We start from the raw sequence: 15,804 nt of genomic DNA on the forward strand, positions 1-15,804 counted from the left end.
AACGTTATCATGGCAGTAAACACAACTGGATCATGCAACAGCAATGCCGCAAAATAACCTGCTCCCATAAGCATCACTTATTGCGATTGCCATGTTTGAAAAGTAGATGAGGTTTACTGAAATGGGCACATATCATTCAACCAACAAATAAGGATTGTACAGAGTGATGCTTTTTCAGTTGTACAGTTTCTTTAAGTTGCCTGTGCCAGGTAGCATCATTCTTGTTCTTGAGCTGGATCCAGAGGTGGACATTACTAGCACAAGAAATGAAAACACATTGAAATGATGCTCACAAATTTATTCATTCACCTGTAGCATCACGACACATATTTCAGTTTGCAAATTGCAGCCAGGGAGTCTGAAAGACCTATTCACTTGAAATTAATTTCCTGGATGACACCAGCTTCATCATTTTTCTATTCATGTGAGAAAAATACATGGACATTCCAGTTACTTTCGTGCTTCAATGCACAACAGGTCGTTTTGTTAAAAAAAAGTAAGCGCAACAACAATGAATTTCTACAGCCAGTTTGATGGCATGTGTCGCGTTACTGGTGTCATTTTGGAAATTCACTCTAAGTGCATACACCTTGTAAAACTACCGGATACAATATGTAAAAATAATATTACGAACTGAGTTTTTGTTAATTAGCTGAGTATGGTGTCTTGATTTCTCATGGAAGCAATGTTTGGCACTCTGTATCTGGAATTATGTTAGCTGCAATAGCCAGTCTGTAGTAGATTCCACGAAACTTAGAGATAACCACCCTTTCTATCAGGTCTCAGTGACTGCTGTGGGCTCAAGCGAATCGTGCCATGGTTATAGTACCCCTGGCTACCTAATAGACAAAGCAAGTACCTTTTTTGAGTGTTCTTATTTACAGTCATCTCAGTCTGCCTGTGCATTCATTTATTTAGGCCTTTATTTTTAAAGATTGATTTCTTTTGGGAAAAGTGTTGTACTTGAGGGCCACACAGACTACATTTGTCACTATTCAATTTTGTTATGGTGTCAAGCTGCAAGAAGTTAGTACTTTGCAATAGTTTTTAAGAAGTTTCTGATGTTCTCAAACTACACATGGTTGTACATTTACACAGGTGTTTGGTGTAAAACCTAGAAAAATGGTTTTTGTCTGCATCAGTTCAGCACTCTTGATTTCGTGGCAGACTATTTACTTTGACAATTGAAAAGGTGGCATAACAATACTGTAGCAGATTTACAATATGGTTTATTACAGGCAATCTAGGAGCATGCTTTTGTGCCCAGGTCGGCAGAGGCCTGCAATGCAAAAGCACCTGTACTTAAATTTTATCCCTATCCTCTCACAGGAAACATATCAACGTGACATCAAAGATAATTATATGCAACACAACATAGCTCAGCAAAATTTTAAGAAAAGTGCAGTTTTAACACTGCTAAATACACACTGGGGCATAAAGGACTTTCAGCATAATTTGAGCGTTGATGTTCAAAAGATCTGAAACAATTCTTCCGTGGGCTTTGAATATTGACAAACAACACATTTCAAAAATACCTCAATGGGCTTTCAATTCTGACACTCAACACAACTTCAACAATGCTTCAATGGGCTTTTAACATTGAAATACACCATAGTTTCAATATGCCGACGATCTTTCAAATTGAAAGGCCACAATGATGTTTCGACAAAATGTCGCGGGCCAACTATCAACACTTGCCAACAATTTCCTCAATTTTGTTTCAACAATTCCTTAATAATCTTTCAATGTCATTTGCTGACAGTGAACAATAATATTTCAATGATACAATGATATTTCAATACAACAATGATATTTCAATAAACTCTCAACAATTTTTTGTAAGGGATGTTAGGCAACAAACTGCATTTGGTATGAGAGCTCTCATTAAATCTCTTCCATTTTTTACTGTTCACGCCTTATCGTCTTGCGTTCATACACAGTCACTTTACATATGGCATCCCTACTTGGAGAAATACATATAACTGTCACCTTTCATACATACAGCACATTCAGAACCAGGCCATTTGCATTATTACCAACGCTTCTTTTTAGTCTAATGCTACTCCACTCGTTCAGGCTACCTACATTATTCCTATATCTGGCTTGCTTAAATTCTATTTACTTGTCACTCTACTTATATAACTTAATTTCTCGCAATTTCTCGCATTAGCTCGCATTTCAATTATTTGGCTGTAGGTTTCTCACAAATACAAATAGCACTAGGTTTGCCCATAATCACAGCTTTCTATTATGTAAATACGACACGAATTAACGAATTACGGCAAAATTACGTCCTCCTCAGCGATTCAACTGTTGAATGACTTACCCAATGCTTTTAAATCATCATCTTTGCATGCATTCAAATATGAACTAAAAATTTCATTTTGCGTAACTAGTTGTCCGGTTTCTCTTACTCTGTATATAAAGTGCGTACTTCATTTATCAAATAGGTGATAACAATTTAGATTGGTAATGTTCGAGTTTTGTTTTTTTAATGTATGACTCTTTGTACAAAAATTGAATGTATTCCTTTTCACTACTTCGTTCACTTTTTATTTACTTACATATTGCATAATTTTACACTGCTGTATTAATTGATCATTTTGTACCAATCTTCTTAACCGAGGGTCCCACTGCAGTCGTTGGATTCTGGGACCTTCGCCTGTATACAATTAACAACCAACTGTGTACCTTGGGAGAATAATAAACTGAAATTGAAACTCTAATAAGGTTAGCAAGCCTTCGCAGTTTGGCTTTCACGCAATTCATTGTCACCTGTGCGGATGCGTTCCCCGCTTTAAAGATACAGATGTTATTGGGGAAAGCGAATGCGTTATAGCGGGTCTTATCATCGAAAGTGTTCACATTGAAGAGTTTGACGTTGTTTGTCTTAGAAAGTCGTCCCTGTCACTATCAACCATGGAGTTGGAATTGCTGGGCATACGTCAAACGTAATAGTTTTTGTTCAGTCTGCAAGCGTGTTATATTTTACCGTGTGTCTGTCAGCTTGTCGTTAGACACGTGCTTGTGAAAGGACGATGGTATAACTGTGGCGTCCATCACGGAAATAATATTGTTGGAAGTTAGTGCCATCCGTGTGTATCTGTTCTTCTTCCTCGTGAAATTTGCGCTACCATAAAAACAGCGGAATGTCACGGAAAGGTTACTTAGCTGGATATAAATGGGGTGTTACGGAGACACTAATTTCGAAAATGACTGCGAATGCGATGACTGCAACTGAGCTGTTCACGCAGCTAGCACCAAAGCATGCTACTGCGCCATTTCAATCCAGCTGGTTCGCTTATATATTGTGCATGGTTTGTGCCTGACAAACCATGCACGTCTGGGTGAGCGGTTGTTTTTTCTTAACATATGTTCGTGCTCTTAGCATTCGCAGTGTCGAATTTTTAAGTTGCTGTAGTACGACATCGATATGCGATGACATTATTGAGGCGACTCTCGTATGCGCACCTGTTTTTTGCTATTTGCTGGATAGTCGCGCACGTGCTGCGAGGCTGAACTCGATGCGTACTCGTATACTTGGGCGCTTCCATCGCGATTGACAAGTGTCCTCAGGACGAGACGATCTGTCCGTGTTGTTTGTAAGCTGTGTAATTTGCACTTGCGCGCGCAATCTTATGCTTTGGCTAATAACTACATAATACCCGTCGTGGTTGCTCAGTGGCTATGGTGTTGGGCTGCTGAGCACGAGGACGCGGGATCGAATCCCGGCCACGGCGGCCGCATTTCGATGGGGGCGAAATGCGAAAACACCCGTGTACTTAGATTTAGGTGCGCGTTAAAGAACCCCAGGTGGTCGAAATTTCCGGAGTTCTCCACTACGGCGCGCCTCATAATCAGAAAGTAGTTTTGGCACGTTAAACCCTATAATTTAATAACTACATAATACAAGGAAGGAAACTGCGTGCAACGAAACGGCCAAACGAGATGTATACTGTACACTGAAGATGGCAAGCCACGGCTGCAGTAAAGGCACCAGCAGTAAGCTGACGAAGCAGGTGGAACAAAGACTAATCTTTCCGAATGTGCTCGTAAATAATAATAATAATAATAATAATAATAATAATAATAATAATAATCTTTATTACAAATAATGAAATTGTACATATGATTTTGCTAGGTCTGCCGAAGCCTTCTGTGGGCTTGTATGGCAGAAGCCTGGCAGTCAGGGTGATGCATTATGAACCTTATTACAGACAAACTAAATGTCAAATTAAAAAAGAATAAGAAAGACCGTTTCACAGGTTTTTCAGGTAAACATGCCCAGGAAACAACACTTAATGTTCAAATGAAAACACGTAGCACTCAACAACCATTACAATTGAGTAAACATGGCACAATATGTAAACAAAGTCACAACCTATCTAGAACGAAAAAAGAAAAAAAAAATGTGAAAACAGCGGAAACAGTCTGACATTCATTTTGGTAAAGATCACACTACAACAAAAGAGACTTTATACAAGTGTGAACTATTCTATCATTGCCTTGAGGGCCTTTTTTAATCCCGACAAAGTTGTCTGATCCAGTACAGCACTGGGAAGGTTATTAAACAGGTGGGGGATGTAGTGCCTTCTTTGTCCTTTTCCATAACGAGTTCTTGTCCGAGGAACTACATATCTGGGATGACTACGCAAAGCAACACTTTTATGGACAGGTTCTCGGAAAGCATTGCACCAGAAATAACGCATCACAATTGTTGAACGAAACAGAGACTCGAAATCGGGCATTTCTAAATCTCGAAATAAGTTATCTGTGGTTTGGTTGTACGCAACACTTTTTAGTATGCTTTTTAATAGGTTGTCAATTTTATGTTTCCAAAATCCGCTGCAATTAAAAAAACAGGGAATGCCGTACCTTATATGTGAGTAGCCTAAAGCATGCACTATCACTTTTTTTAATCTTGGTAGGTGCATAACTCCTTATGCGGTAAAGGAGACACGCAACATTACGTAATCGCGCACATATTCGAGCCATTTGAATATTCCATGATAAGTCAGCCTCATAGTATACTCCAAGGTACTTGACACTATCCGCATATTGTACTGGGGCACAAACACAGTCTAAGCAATCAGAACCGTGAAGGAAAACATGTTGATTTGTTACAAGAGCCTTTAACGGATTTCTAAAACATACTAATCGAGTTTTCTTAGCACTGACCTTTATACGGTTTTTTAAACCAGTTCATCACATTTTTTTATGTCGCTTTGAAGTAAAGCGACAGCTGCTTCGTACTGCATGTGTTTAGATACAAGCAACGTAGCATCTGCATACTGGAAAATAGTACATGAAGTTGTTACCTGTGCCAAGTCACAAACGTACAAATTAAAAAGAAGCCGAGACAAAACGGAACCCTGCGGAACCCCTGCGTTAAGAAACCTCAAAGAACTCTTTTGGTCGCCAATACATACGATCTGGGACAGATTTAACAGGTAGTTTTGTATAAATGTATGGAAATGCTCCCGAAAACCGTAATTATGTAGTTTAGCACATAGAATGCTGTGGCTTACCGAATCGAAATCCTTTGATATATCTAAAAAAAGGCCACAGGCTGCCTGGTTAAGTTCAAATGTTTGATATAGAAGATCCGACAGTTCTTCGAAAAGCGCATGCGTGCTTTTACCAGAAATGAAGCCATACTGGGAAGGTGATAAGATGGTATGTTTTAAACGAACCCCTCAATCGCTTCAAGCACGTGTCTTTCGAACAGTTGCGCTAAGAAAGGAAAAACAGAGATGGGGCGATAGTTCTCTAGCTTCGAGGCATCTCCGCCTTTGAATATCGGTATCACACGTGCTCTCTTTAGTGCATCTGGTATTATGCAAGTGTCAAGGATTCTATTAAAGATAAAAAGAAGCGGATCAGCCAGAACTCTGATGTTGCGACATATGTCTTCTGCTGTTATGCCATCAAGTCCGACAGCACGGCTTTTTCTAGATCGATGCAACAATCGATACAAGTCTTCTTTATTTATTGATGGAAGAAATGCCGAATCTAGTATTGAACTAAGACCCCCATTGAGACCAACAGGATCATTGGGTCCATCATTATCAGCGCAAATCGAAGAAAAGAAATCATTGAAGCTGTCCGCCAGATTTTGATTGATAGATCGAAATTTTTTTGTTATCGGATCCAAATACGTACCTGGATAAGCGCCTCTAAGCTCATTTACCACGGACCACATTTCAGCGGGTTTATGACGCGAGGAAAAAAATTTATTACGATAGTAGTTCCTCTTAGGACAGCGTATCAGTGCTGTAACTTTGTTCCGGGCTGCTCGATAGAGACATTTTAGTGTTTCGTCATCAGGGTGCTGTCGACACCGCTTCCACAAGTTTTCCTTTTCTTCAGTAGCTGTTATTATGAGATTGCTCAGCCAGTATAGGTGTGGTCTTCGTTTTCGAACCAAGACTGTTTTTCTACATGCCTTCTTTAAATCGGAAATCACCGTTATAAAATTATTATATACACTGTTCGGACAGCTATTTGTTAGCATTGCGTTCCAGTCATAGTGGGAAACTAGTCGGTCGAAATTAGAGCGATCAAATATTTCAATATATTGGGATTCTTTACTTTGAAATTGCTGGGAAAAGGGGAATGAAAGCTGGCATCCTATAAAATAGTGGTCTGCCAGCTTTTTCGTCACTCGGACAGAACTGACATTTGAAAAATCTATTGAACGGACCATCACGTGGTCAATACAGGAAGTCACAACACGAGACAAAAGAAGCTCCTCTCGTGTAGCCTCGTTAACAGCCGACTCAATGCCATAGTCAGCTAGGATGTTCAAGTAATTGGTAACCATGGCTTTCTCCGAGTTTAAAATGTCTATGTTAATGTCTCCAACGAGAAAAACGTTCGAATTAGGAGGTAGGCAACCGAGATTTTGCTTTAGCTCATTCAAAAATGTTTGCACATGTTCGGAGGGGGGACGATAAATTGCAGCTAACAACAAAGCCACATTAGAATTTTCCAAGCGGAAGGCGAGGCATTCCGCCCCCGTAAAAGTAAACGTCGTAGTTGTAGTTACCCATTTAGACTTGATGAATACTGCAATACCACCACCTCTCCTGGCCGTTCTCGTAAAAAAGTATTCTTGGTAATTCGGTAGATGAAACTGCGACAACATATCATCTTGAACATTTATCTCCGAGAGTACAAATGCATCCACTAAGGGCATGACGTCAGCAACATCGACAAGAAACTGATCCCAGTATTTTCTTATGCTTCTTATGTTTATGTGAACGACTGAAAAAGAAGGCTTGCCACAATTTTCGAAAATAGATCCCAATGAAGCGAAGTCCGGGAGAGAAGTATAGTTTATCGCCATGAGTTTAAAGCATCTTATCGATATCTGTGACCGAGGCAATCCTGATGACTGTGCCTCCGTCTTCCTTTCGTGCAAAGATCTTTGCATTTCTTACCCAGACAAACTTATAGCCGTTTTCTTTGCCTTTAGACAGAGCTTTCCAAAAAAGTTCCTTAGTAGCTTGGGTAAGGTTTTCATTGAGATACAGAGCAGGTACATTTTTTGTCTGTGCCAAAACACGAAGTTTGCCGCGAGCAGCAAGCCAAGTGTCCCGCAAAAATGGGGACGAGAATCTAATGAGCACGATAGGCGTTTTATCTTTTCTGGCAGGTAAACGGTGGATCGCAACTATGTCGCGGGGTTCAAAATCTATTATTTCTAGCTTCTGTGCGAGATCCGTGATAGCAGTTCGCAAGTTTTCTCCCGATGAAAACGGAAGCCCGTGTAGCTCAAGGTTCGATAGTCTGTTATACTGCTCACAGCCATTAATATCAGCACGCAACTGAACCATCTCAGTGGATTGGGTATTCACCATTTCCGTCAGTGACAGAACTTGCGTTTCTAGGCTTTTCAAGGCCGAATCAGACTTTTTTGTCTGTATCGCAACATTGTCATAGGCCGAAGACAGAAACTGTACAGAATTTTGCAGCTCAACTACAGTCTCTTTCACTGATAGCACTTCATCTATTTTTGGTTTGAGAGCTAGGAGCTCGTCGAGCTTTTCTCGGAGAGGCAAAAGAACAACCATCATGTCCTTAATACCCTTTAGTTCTTCTCTGAAAGCATTTAATTCCTTTGCGAATGAGCCAGGATCATCAGTCACTGCAGTTACTTGAAAATTAGCGGCTGTCAATAAGCTGTTATCGCTTGCAGGTGTTCTGCATTGCTTACATTTCCAGGCCTCTCTTTTTGCAACGCCCATTGACGCAAACGTATTTTCAGCCACACCTGAACAGTTTTTGCCAAGGTGATAGCCCAGTTTGCAATCCAAGCATGTTAGGAATCTGCTATCACCTGGCAGCTTCTCCGAGCACGATTGACATTTGGTTCGGTCGGGCTTGGTCACACACACAAAAAAAAATTGACAAGGCTGAATATACTGTTCGCTAAATACCTATCACATCAGCACAATGTTCAACACAATAAAGCACAACATACTTATAGCATCAGCACAAGGTTCAACATAACTAGACAGCAGTCGGCAGCACTGGCAAACAACTATGCTCTTAAAATTAATGGCCCACCTGCCAAGACAAACGTGGCGATGAGTATTCGGCGACAGCTTCGCCACCGACTGCGGAGCACTGTTGATTCGGGAGAGCCTTTTATCGTCCGATGAGAGATCCAGGCGCCACGGTTCGGGGCGATGTGGAAGCTGGAAGCGGCCACTTTGGACAGCAGCTTAGTGGGCTATCAGAAACGTCGCCCAAACTTTCCAGCTGAATGCTCGGGTCATGCCTGGGACGAAGAATGGCGCAGCCGCAGAAGCTTGTTCCAGGTTAGTTCACAGCGACCAAAGCAGCACCTGCCAAGACAAACGTGGCGATGAGTATTCGGTGACAGCTTCGCCACCGACTGCGGAGCACTGTTGATTCGGGAGCGCCTTTTATGGTCCGGTGAGAGATCCAGGCGCCACGGTTCGGTGCGACGTGGAAGCTGGCAGCGGCCACTTTGGACAGCAGCTTAGCGGGCTATCAGAAACGTCGTCCAAACTTTCCAGCTGAATGCTCGGGTCATGCCTGGGACGAAGAATGGCGCAGCCGCAGAAGCTTGTTCCAGGTTAGTTCACAGCGACCAAAGCAGCACCTGCCAAGACAAACGTGGCGATGAGTATTCGGTGACAGCTTCGCCACCGACTGCCATAATAATAATAATAATAATAATAATAATAATATAGCCCAGTAAAATAAATATAAAGATAGAGCTTGGATAGCATCACACAAGAAACAGGATCCGATACATTACGAGCCCTATGTTTTCACTTGAGCTTTAAATCTCGCCTGTGTGCTCTTTCAAAATATTACTTTTTCAGATATTGTCTGTTCAAATCGGGACCAAGAAAAGGTCCTGAAAAAGTGATCTTAGAGCAACGTATCCATACTGTCGCAAATAATAAGAATGAAGCCTGAAAATCTCCTCGCGAGCATTTGCGTTTGCAGCGTGAGGTTGATGAATATCTCAATCATGCGTTGCTGAATGAAAGCACATATAGAGTAATTGCAAAAATGCTAGGTTATAATTTTACCTAACTGAAAGGTGAATGTAGCAAAATGTTCTTTCAATATTTTCTTTAGACTGTAGAAAAGGTGCTAGGCCGGACATCTCCATTTTCATCTTAGCTAACTACCATCGCACTGCTAGTGTTACATTAATGAAGAGAACCCTTCAAATTCCATTATTATCTCTTCGCAGAAAAGAATCACGTATTTCCCTTTTTCATAAAATCTACTACCACAACGCATCTCTTCGCCCTCTTTGGATCCAACCTGCGCCTTATTATTCGGCTCGTCGTGACCACTTACATAAAGTTAACGTACCCCGTCATAACACCGTCGCGTGCTCACAATCATTCCTTCCTAGGACTTCAGTCGACTGGAATAACCTACCAACATCATTAGTAAGCATCAGTGACCCCACTCGTTTTAAGAATGCACTAATCAACATAAAATAATGTATGGTAGCAAAAGGCATGATTATGTACTTATTCGTGAACATTGTCTGCTTGCTAAAGTGTATTCTTTGTGTATTTTCATGTTATGTAAGCCTCTGATATTTGTTATGAATGTATTACTACTTTTTTATATTGCTTTGGTTCGTTGGAAATTCCTTGAACTAATCCTGCATTTCTCACTCTTCGAATGTATTCTCGCCCCTCCCCTCTGCAATGTACAATTATGTACCTTGAGGGTATCACAAATAAAAAAAAATAATAACAAATAAATGGTTGGACTGCTGCTCTTTTCCACGTTAGAGATGCGTAAGGAGAGCCTACCGGCGTGCCCACGATTTTATTTACTTAACGAAGAAATCCTGAGCACATTGTAAAACTACTTTTCTTGCACTTGAATCTGGTGAAATTGCGACTTCTGATATGGCTTTTACTTGCAACTGACATTCGAAGCAGAGCTCCATTTCCAAAAAAATTTGCCACATTGATGGAGACGTTAAACAAAGTCAAAGACATAATTAGATGTGGAATGACATCATGAATTTCCCAGAAATTGATAAGTATTTCACAGAAAACCAGGCGAAGTCCTCTATCATAGCTGTGGTAAGCTTAAGTTGCTCAGTGTTAAAGTATTGCATGACGGCTCTGTTCCCCGCTTTTAAAAACACTTCCGAATTCAGAGCTTCTGCCCCTCTTTTTAGAGAAAAGTTAAGGTCTTCAAACAAAACTGCGACCAGATACGATTTCTTTAGTGATGGGTGAGAATGGTACATGATAAAATAAAATCATGTTTAAAGTGTCGTCTTGTTTCTCTTTTTCTTTTGCTAGGGTTACGCGCCAGCCGCCTGGGGCAAGACGTCTGTGGGCCATTGCAAATAAGGCACTCTATTGCAGAAAAGAGGAAGGAAATTACCTTCGTGTGTTACCATCGTATGTTTCCTCGTACGTTAGCCTATTTGCCGATGATTATGCTGTCTATTGAGAAATAACCTGCGCCGATAATACCAAAAACCTTCAATGTGACCTTGATGCTATAAACCAATGGTGCAACCTACGGTTGATGGAGCTTAACATAAGGAAATGCGAACGTATACGCATATCTAGAAGATCATACGTTTCGTTCATTTACTGCATCGCTAATACTTGTTTGGATACCTTTTTTTCATAGAAATACCTTGCCACTCACATTACTTCAAACCTCTCTTAGACAGACCACATTTCTCACACAGCTAACAACGCTAACCGAATATTACGGTACCTCCATCCTAACTTCGCACAAGTACCTTCTTTCATAGAATTAGTCAAGTTAAAAACGTGCATTCGCTCGAAACTAGAACATGTGTGGCCTCCCCCCGGAATCCAAACGACGAAAGCCTAATTCGTAACTAGAAATGGTTCAATATAACTCTATGCGTTTCATTTTAGCTGACTGCGCTAAAACAGCAGGCTTATTATCTTCATGAAACCAAGTACTGACCTATCGTCTCTTGCCTGCCTTTGTGAGTCATTCCGTTTGAACCTTTTTCGCATCATGTTTCACCATCCTCAGCTCCGCAATGAGTTTATATCACCACCTCAGTAGGTTTCATCCGATCACGCACAAAAATGTTCGGATTCATTTTGCAAAACTTACGCATTTAGCAGTCATTCTCAACACCGATATGACAACAGTGGAATGGCCTTCCTCCACATGTAATCTCCATCACAAATCACCACCTGTTCAAGAAATCTTTAACATTGTATATTGAGAATTTTATGTCGTTGCTCATTCTTCTTGTTATATATATATATATATATATATATATATATATATTGCCAGACAGCTCAACGTTCAGCCTCAACGGTTTATTTCGCTGGTTGCACTGAAGACGACGACGCTGCCCATGATGATGAATATATACAGATGAAGAAGATGAAGGGGCAATATACTGCTCAAACAATTTACCCCGCACATGGAAGCGGCCAACCTGGCCATTGGTTATGGCGACAAATTCCGAATGAAGTGCTTTAAACGCGAAACTTGCACAATCTCTGTGGCACAGTAGCAGACGTCCAAAGGAGGAGAAGCTGGAGTGACACGATAGTTCACTGGCGAAGTCTGCTCCCGAACAATGTAGGGCTCGATAAAACTGGACTGAAATTTATCGCACAATCCAGGAGCGTGAACTGGGGTCCACAGTAACACTTAGTCTCCAGGGTGGAAGGAAATGACACGGGGAGATGCATCCTAGCAAATTTTAAGGTCTTGTTGACTGGCGTCGGTGTTGAGGCGGGCACGTTTGCAACACCGGGCAATGCGCGAAACGAACTGCTTACACTCTGATGTGGACGAGGGCACTGGGACACCGAAGAAAGAAACGTCGTGATCGGTTGGCGACCATACGCAAGGAAAAAGGGCGAGTACCCCGTAGTGCGTTGAATGGCCATATTGTATGCGAAAGTGACGAATGGTAGAATGACATCCCAATTGGTGTGGTCAGGGTTGACGCACATTGATATCATGTCGGACAGCGTGCGATGAAAGCGCTCTGTGAGACCATTAGTTTAAGGGTGGTCGCTGGAAGTCGTTTTATGGATGGTATTGGACGCATGAAGAACATCGTCGAGAAGTTTAGAGAGAAAGGTCCTGCCACAGTCACTCAAAAGGAAACGTGGGGCTCCGTGTTGTAAAATCGACTTCCAAGAAAAAGGCTGCAACCTTCCTATGCAGATCCCGAAGATAGTGCGGCTGTTTCAGCGTACCGTGTCAAGTGGTCTGCAGCTGTGACGATCCATCGTTTACCGCCAGCGGCTGAGGGTAGCGGTCCATAGAGGTCGATACCAACGACTGCGAAAGCAGCGTCAGGACGCGGGACAGGTTGGAGCAGTCCAGCCGGAGGTGAGGTCAGTCGCTTGCAGTGTTGGCAGAGTGTTAAGAACGGCCTGCTGAGGGGCAAGTGTTGCCAGCAAGGTGCGAGAGCGGCGTCGACTTTGCATGGAAAGCCACCATCACCCTCTAGCCAAACGGCGTTCCTAAGTCTACTGTGTGCGGAGGACAACACGCCGCGTCCTCGACTCTCCATCGCGGGGTTGCCGAGATGAGTTCGACGAACCAGGTTTTGTGACTGAACACGCCGCCGCCGCCCGGTCTGCCGTGAGCAAGGGAGTTCCCGAGGGAACGTATTTGGAGGCACCGTCCCACGCACCGTTCCTGACGTAAGCCCCGAGCTCTGCGAAGACCGTCTGAGCTCGGTGGGGTCCGTGAAACCGGTGCGGAAGTGTGTGTGTGTGTGCCCTCCCGCTCAAGGGCGGCTCGTCTACGATAACTGCTCAAACTGTTATCTCACGTAGGGATCGAAGGAGGACCGAGTGTTTATAAACCGCTGTTGTGCGGCTGCTGAATGTACTTTCTCTCGCAGTCATGCTAGACTGATGAACTGCAAGGTCCTTATGTAGATACTGTAAATAAACCCATATTCATCGTTCTCGATGAGAAGCAGTCCTACCCTTAACAACGTCCTCAGCGTGGATAAGTTGGACGACGGCATGGGCCAGCTACCATCTAATTCATGCCCGACTCCAATCTTGACAACTGGTTACGAGCGGTGGGATTGACCTCCCAATCCTTACAACTGGCTGACAGTGGTGAGACGGTCTTTGAGACGTGGTGCTGTCTCAGCGGTGAGTGCATGGTTCATGCTTTGACTCTCTAGGCTTCATTTTGTCGTTGTTCTGTTTAGACTGTAGGGAAGCTAGATTGTTGATTGTTAGCTAGGTTGTGCTTTCCTAGGTAGGTTTAGCGAGCAGGACCAAGGCAGTAAAGCAGCAATCATGGATTTAAGGACACTGCTGAGAGACGAGTTGTTGATTGTTGGTGAGGAACTGGGCCTAGATTTATGCAAGGAAATGCTAAAATCGGAATTATTGCAGCTAATTTCCGAACAGGCCAGTGAGAAAGAAATTGAAATGGGGTTGGAACTTCTGAAGAAAAGAGAGAAACGGGACAGAGAAAAAGAGAAGATCGCGAGTTAACAAAAATGCAACTTGTACTTGAATGCAAACGTTTGGAGTTGTCTCAAGGATATGAATGGGCGCTGGGACGATCAAATGAGGCAGTATAATACCGCATGGGCAGGCTATTAAAGCCATTTGACGTCGGCACCGACATAGGCTTGTTTCTATGCAATTTTGACAGGACTTGCGAGAAGATGAACTCATCAATCACAAGACTAGCGCAAATAACAGGGACACAGACGGAGGAAGCGACAGGACGAGCGCTAAACATCAACCGAGGTTTTACTGCGAGTGAAGGTACATATATACATTTCGGTGGTGCATGCGCACACAGGGTTAAAACAGTACAAGCACAATCTATTCAAAATGTGGCAAACTATTCTGCAAGTGCATTTTTTTTTCTTTTTTGGACAAGGCAAGTGATGTACTGACACAGTTATCACCTTCCCTGTCAATGTGATATGCCTCACAAATCTCGCGCTACGACCTTGTGCCTCCTCTACCAAGCACACGCGTGTTATCAAACGCAGGCACGCACCCGCACTGCTTACAATGCTTGGCCAAATGGCCGCCCCCCGCTATGGAATCTACCAGCGTTCTGTGCTCTCGTAGCCATTAGTTTAGACAGCGGCCAGACTGCCCCACGTAGCATCTACCGCAGGAGAGAGGTATGCGGTATAGGACCCCAATGATGCAGGGTACAAACTTGCATTCGTGTTTTATGGTGCAGACCGCTTTTTTCTTTTCGTTTACGGCTTTGCACATGCGCACCAGCTTTTCGGGGGCAGTGAACATCACGTTCACGCTGCACTTCTCTCCAACTTTTCTCAGCCGGTGCGATATCTGGTGCACGTACGGTATAGCTGTACGCTTCAGCTTCTTGCAGCTTTTTTCCGCTGCCATGCCAGGGCGTCCACCTGCCCTGATTTCTTTCAGTAGGCATTCCGCCCCAGCCATCTCGATAGCTTTCGGAAAACCGGCGTTCTGCAACCGGAACACTTGCATATGCAAACTAACCTCAATTTTATGATGGCAAGACTTTTCGAGAGCACCACGCAGGTAATTTTTTGCAATGCCCCGCTTATCAAATTTTGAGTGAGCCGAATTATATGCCAAAATTTTCTTTTGTGTGCGTTTCTGGCACGACCAGCAGATGAGCCGCGTTCCAAAGTACAAACACAGCTCGAGGAATTGGAAACACCCGTTCAACGGCACTTCATGCATGAACCTTAGTATTCCAGAACAATCACCGAAAATCTCGTTGACAATGAGAGCCACACCCCACAGGTTGAAAAAAGTGTTTTAGAGATTTTCTTGTCTTCCTTGTCTGCTGCGTGCATGGGGATCTGCCAGTATCTGGAGCGAAGGTCAAGGCTGGAGAAATACTCCGCGCCTTGTAATGAATATAATGCATCATCGATTCGCTGCAGTTGATATATATACATCTTTGCGGGTTATTTTGTGCAAGGCTCGCAAAGTCGCAGTGAGCTCTCTTTATTACGCACCAAAACGACAGGTGATGAGCAAGGGCTTAAGGGTGGGCGGATTATGCTACGTTTCAGCTTGTCGGCAACGTGTGTATCGATGATCTGGCGCTCAGCGGAAGAAACGTGTTATGGCCGCCGGCGCACGATGCAAAATCCATCTGTGTGTATGCGATGAGCCGTCGCAGAAGTCTGTCCCAGAAGAGGAGAGTGGACGTCGAAGGAGTCTTTATGCTTGGATAACAACGCCAGTACCTTCTTCCGCAAGCGGGATAGCCGAAAGTGGACGTGGAGGAGCCAGAACTGCGAGACTGGAAACAAAATAGACTTCA

The sequence above is a fragment of the Dermacentor variabilis genome, chromosome 2, assembly GCF_050947875.1.
Source record: "Dermacentor variabilis isolate Ectoservices chromosome 2, ASM5094787v1, whole genome shotgun sequence".
Lineage (NCBI taxonomy): Eukaryota > Metazoa > Arthropoda > Arachnida > Ixodida > Ixodidae > Dermacentor > Dermacentor variabilis.